Genomic DNA, 6,294 nt, shown 5'->3' on the forward strand with positions numbered 1-6,294 from the left:
TGCACATGTGCAACATTGTACTTCCAATCACGAGGTCTTACAGTAAATAAACATAAAAGCGCTTTGTTTACTAAGAAATGGAGCAAAAAAAATCAAATCTGGGATTTAAGATGGATGCTGATCTTAAATTTGAAAGCCAGATTAGGGTGGTTGTTCAATCTAGCTTTTTTATTTGAGGCTCCCCGCTAAAGTTAAGCAATTTATATCAAGGCATTTTGAAACAGTGATTTGTTACATCCAGGCTGGTCTACTGTAACTCGCTCTATCTTGGGGTTAGTGATGCGTCCATCAGGTGTCTGCAGGTTGTGCAAAATGTTGCAACACGAGTTAACTGGTTCACAAGGGTCTGAGCACATTACCCCCATCTTAAATTCCCTTCATTGGCTGCCTGTACATTTTTAAGTTTTCTTATTTGCTTTGAAATATCTTAATGGGTTGCCCCCAACTTTCTGAGCTGCTGCACTCCCACACACCTGAGCAATAAATCCCAATAAATCTGCCCTTGGATGTCAGACAGGCCTCCTCTTTTAGAGTTTAAGACTCTTCCTAACAAACACCTGTTTGGATTTTCACATCCCGAGAGGATGACCCTTCTTATTTTTAATTAAAATGAACTATTTTAAGTTTTTTTTCTATTTTATCTTGTCTGTGTTGTCCTATTTTAATCTTACTGTTATCTTCAGTTGTATGTGCAGCACTTTGATGACCTTTGTTATTATAAAGTGCTTTATATATATATAAAAAAAAGGTGGTATGGTATAATTAAATCAGAAAAGCGTTATATGCAACCAGTGAGCTACTGGCACAGAAAGTCATAGCACGTGACGAGGACCCTTTAAGGTCAAGGCCCTTGGATCGACAAGCAGGACAAAGATCCAGCTCTTTCTCTATTAAAGCAGTTTTAGGGAAGGTTTTGGTTTTAGAGTAAGAATTAAAGGTTTAGTGCTGGTTAAGATGAACTTCCTCTTAGATAAACCGACTTTCATAGTTCACACGCAGCTGTACTTTTTGACTTTTCTCTGGCATTTCTGCTATTTCTCTGTTTGCCTACTGGTCAGAGGTGAATCTGTTTATGTTTTAATGTGATCATTGCTCTGAGTAAAGTGCTTCCTGTTAAGTTTTGTGACAAAAAACGAACAAGAAAACTCATGTTGAACTTCAAATATTTCACATGACCAGTATTTCAGATTGCTATGAAAGAAAACAGAGAAGTGTCAGAGGCATGCTTCGGTGATTAGCTTTCCTGCTCTCAGCACACGTCAACACCTCTCACACACACACACACAAACACACACACACACACACACACAACTGGCTGATCTGCCTGCCGCTGGCCACGTCTCGGTCACACGCTCCCTTCCTGCCTGCGAGGAACGTGGGAGCTGCTGTGGTCCCAGGCTTCCCACACTTCAGTGTTAATGACTCTAAGGCAGGCGGCACAAAGGAAGTGTGCCCCACTGAACAAAGGCCGAGTGACCAACCCACCCTTTACAACACACACACACACACACACACACACACACACACACACACACACACACACACACCAAGGAAGGCAAGGTTTTCAACAAGGCTTCCAGGCACACCATCTGGATGGATTGAGTGCTTTGTCGGTCAATCAAGCATGAGAGACGGTCACCGTGAGAACTGGAGAGGCTGAAATGGAGACGAGGAGTTAAACGAGAAGATAACGCGTGTCTGAAAGCTTAGGACAGTTCTGATTTCATTCATACAGATGGTTTTCAGAAATGTGATTGTTTCAGAGAGAAGAGTGAGTTTTGTTGAACGTAAAACAATCAACTAAAAGGAACAACTAAATGAGTCCGCTTATTTTACAGGCTATACTCCTTTAAACATATAGACGCAATGCACCTAGAAATCATAGGTACAATTTAAAAAACTTAAATTTCTTTCCAGCTGTTACTAAAAAGTGATTTTTAGTAGAGTTTGTCTCAAAATACCCACCAGACATCATACCCGATAAAATAAAATAATGAGGGAATTACCAATTTAAACCCTTATGTGAGCAACAAGAGGCCCCTCCCACCTGTTTCTTTGGATCAGGGGTCTTTGTTCATCATGAATTTAACTAATTCATTCACTTTCTATTGGCACTACGTTGCTTTGTGATTGGCCAAACGTGTTGAGAACCAGTGTCGCATTAAATCAGTGGGAAAGTTGGTGTGAGGTATTTAAAGGGTGAAATCACAAAACCCCACGAAGGCCCTGAGCGTCCATCATGAGGAACCAGCACACAGCGTAAGTTCAAATCACTGCATTGGCTGGATGTTTAGCTCGATTTGATATTGATCTGGAATCAGGAACTGTTTGAGATTTGGATTTAAGCGTTGATTTGACTTTAAATGTCAGGGGAGTCCTAAAATCTTGCCATATATTGGAAGTCTGCTTTTATCACCATTTCTGTAGTGCCTTTATAAATGAACCTAAATGTGTAAAACGTAACCCTGTTCCCTCTGGCTCTTCCTAGCATGTGTAAGGGGAGCATTTTGGAAAGGAAGTGCACAAAGAAAGCAGCAAGGCTCTGGAGCGCCAGCCCCGTGCTGGGATGAGGAGTTCGGACATATGGAGCAGGACGGTCTCCTTCATTTTCCACTACGGCTTCACCAGGACATCCAGGGAGGTGCTGAGGACGCTCCATTCCCCTGCAGAGGACACAATGTCCCTGAGATGCCACTGATGAATAGACAGATGATCCATTATATGAACAGTGGGGTCTGTGTTTGACACACCTTTCAGTATGGGATAAAAGACTTTTCGTTTAGGTATGATCACCTTAATAGGTGTAAATTGTAAAAAGATTAATCAACTCTGTGACCTTTATGGTTCACAAATGTGCATTCTTTGCCTTAAATATCCTTTAAAGTGGTCACATAAAGACCATGTCATTAAGATTCCTTTGATTTAAAAGGGGAATTTTGTGCCAATGGCTTCATTTACAGACTTTTTTAAGATACTGTTGCTGATCTTGAGACATGTTTTGTTAAAACCCAAAGAGGTACAAAATTAGATTTCATATGTAGTTTGATTCTTAGTATTCACGTGTGTATGATGCTTTACCTTTAAGCACAAACATAAAGGAGAGGTCTGATGCTTGACTTTATCATGCATGGTTGTGTACATCGCCCACTAGAGGCAGAAAAAAGACCTCGCCACAGATGTGATGTTAGGAGAATCGCTTACCAAGTGTCATTAGCTGAGAAATTGTCTTTATAAAGGAATCAAACTGAATTAAAATGAATGAAAACCATGAACGGTTTAACCCCAGTTGCTGGCTACATACAGAGAAAACTACTTTGAAAAACTATTTGCAACAATGTGCTCGTCACACATGAAAAAGTAATTTTCCTTAACTGGACTTGTGGTGGTAAAAATATAACTAAAGAAGTCTGGGAAGACAGAAATCCATCAAATAAATATTCTCCAATGTATTAAGGTCTGGACTTTGACTGGGTCACATTTAGTTTTCCACCACACACGTTTGTAGAGTAAGAAGGTTTAATTTTGGTCTCATCTGAGCAGACCAGCTGTTGACTTTAAACAGGACATCTTCTGCTTTTCTTCTGGCCTCTCTTCCATAAAACTTACACTTGTTGAGTCCATTACGAATACTTGTCTCATCAGCAGGTCCTCCCACCTTGTCTGTGCTCCTTTTTTTGGTCCATCCCATTAAGGCACGGCGTAAAATCCCAATAAAATACATTAAAAATTGTGCTTATGAGGGAATACTTTTACATGACACTGACGTCATGGTGCAGGTATGAAAGGGTTTCCTTTTAAATTAAAAATGCAGCCGTAACAGAAGAGGTTACCCCCGAGTCAGACTGAAATCATTACAGCTTTATTAATTATGCGCCAAATTCAAAAAAGCAGACATTCAGCAATAGTTTAAACATTGTAGCGGTGGGAAAAGCAAACCAATGTTGACCTGGGGAACGTTTACACCATGCATTTAGATCTGAAGAACAACGCTTTCCGTCATCGGCAGCTAAATGAGTCGCTGAGGGTGAGAAACCGATCCACTTCACTTGAACACCTGCGGTAGCCGCCATTGTAGTCGGTTATGACGAAACGCTACAGTCAAAAGAGCGGAAAGTGGCCTTGCAAGTTACGAGACCAAACCAAAAACCGTCAGTCAAAGAGGAAAGTGTTTAAGCATGTGATGCAGGTCTGTTTTATTGTCATTTTAGACATGTCTGGTATCTCATTGCAACAGATGGAAACTTTCGTAAATGTGCTTCAAAAAGGCAGAAATCTATGGAAGAAATGAAACCAAAATGAGTCCGTCTTTTAAATCCCCCCCTTTCACCTCTGGTGTCGATAAAACAAACCTAAGACATTTTTATCCTCCCGCCCATGACTCAAAACTTCCAGTTAGGATCCACATGTAGTTGTAGAGCGAACAGCAGAGCAAAAGGACAGGCACTGCAACCGTGAGACTAAGAAAGCCCTCTGCCAAGTTAAAACCTCGCCGCCCACCCCGACCACAAACCCACTCAAAGCTAACAAACAAAAAAGGAAAAGATAAAATCAAATGCCACTCCTAATAAGGGTTGGGTCCTCTAACACTGCACCCTGAAGCTGGGGAGGGGGCTTCAAAGCCAAAAGCAGAATCACCCCAAAACAGAAGTCACGAGTCATTGCCGTCAACCAAAACATTAACGCCTGACCGTGATGATGCTGCTGACCCCCCCCCTCCCCAGAATAGACAGTTTCAGCCTTTTGACATGTACAGCACACCAGAATTTTCACAAGGTTTCTAAAACGGTCTTTTTTTTTTGCCCAAGCTTGTTAAAAAAAAAACAGAAAACAAACAGGATCATGACTTTAAATGAAGACTTCGCCATTGGTATCAGTCCGGCAGAGAGTAAATTCTGTTTTAGCGTGTCGTTCCTCTTTAAAAAGCGGTGTCTTGGTGTTAGGGTGGGTTTATTTTTTTTGTCGACTACACACAAGTTTTGCTTGGTTTATTCTGAGATGTCATATGGATGTGGGGGTTGGGTAGAGAGCGTGGTGTAGACTATGTACTCTTTGTGACTCAGAGTGTAAACTTCCTTTAGTTTTCTCTTCTTTTTTCTTTTCTTTTTTTTTGGAGTTGGTAGCTGTATGGATTATATTTGTAGGGATATTTGCGTGTTAGAGGGGGTTGATTTGTGGTTGGTTCAGGGCAGAGAGTTCAACAAATCCTGCAGGAAGAGGTCTGGGTCTGGGATTTCAGAGAGGAGACCTGAAAGAGAAAGAAACTCTTTACGACTCTGGCCCAATTTCAAAGTACTTTGGAGTTAATGTTCCAAATATTTCTCAAAAAAAAATGTGTCAGACGTGCGTTCATACTGACCTACAACATCAAAAAACTCGGACATGGACTCTGCGGGCATGAGCTCATCCTGGAAGGCCCTGAGAACGCGCTCTGAGGCCTCGTAGATGGGCATGTCGTTGTGACGGACGTATTCTGCCAGTGAGAAGGACCAGCCCCCCTCTGTGTTGCTGGTTGGTACTTTCTGTGGATCAGGAGAACAGAACATGTTTGAGCTCACGTTATAACACTTTAATTAGTTGGAGCATTCTGAATAAATGGCAAATACATAAGACCATTAAGTAAGTTTTGACCTGCTTATTTTTTTCCACAGCTTCTAATTTCAAAACCCACTTTCCTGACACACTTTCTTTGGCCCCACATCACACACAACCACTCATAGATGGTTATGTTTGACCCGGAGTGGTAAAGCACAGCTGCCTTTGTGGTAAACGGAAAGTTGATTTAATGTTTGTCTTAGCAACATGTCCAACTGATGTCTCTCTCCTTACTGGCAACACAGAAGATTGAGCCATTTCAATATCTTTAAAGACGCCGAGATGCAGCAAGTTCAAGAAAATTGTAAAAGTAAACAATTTAAGAGGACTAATTATTCTCTCCATGTGAAACGTTTTTTGTTTTTTTTGCTCCAAGCATATGACACAGTTGTTTCTGCAGAATAAAGAGACCTGTGCAGAAAGACCAACCCATGGGTTGAGGGTGAAGCTGGAATCGCCACCAAGCCAGAGGCGACTGCAGACGTTTGTGAGCATAAATCTATTTGTTCCATCATTATTTGGTAAAACATCTGCTGGTGACCTTGGAAGGTATCGGTAAATCAGTAACCGCGCTCTACTAACCATCACCATGTAGGTTTACCAACAACAATTAGTTGTAGTGGAGAGTATTATTTTAGAGGCAAAGTCAAATGATTTTACTTCCTACAATCACATGTGCAGCATCAGCTTAAGCGACTTTTT

The 6,294-nt window shown here is 41.2% G+C and overlaps 1 protein-coding gene across 1 annotated transcript in view; it reads right to left on the reverse strand.

The window, feature by feature from the left end:
* Nucleotides 1-3,837: 3,837 nt before the first annotated feature.
* Nucleotides 3,838-6,294, reverse strand: part of ubr4 (ubiquitin protein ligase E3 component n-recognin 4) — a gene marked incomplete in the record, with an annotated part of 74,416 nt that continues 71,959 nt past the window's right edge. The window contains 1 exon segment of the mRNA XM_036135910.1: nucleotides 3,838-4,662.

The sequence above is a fragment of the Fundulus heteroclitus genome, chromosome 1 (assembly GCF_011125445.2).
Source record: "Fundulus heteroclitus isolate FHET01 chromosome 1, MU-UCD_Fhet_4.1, whole genome shotgun sequence".
Taxonomy (NCBI): domain Eukaryota; kingdom Metazoa; phylum Chordata; class Actinopteri; order Cyprinodontiformes; family Fundulidae; genus Fundulus; species Fundulus heteroclitus.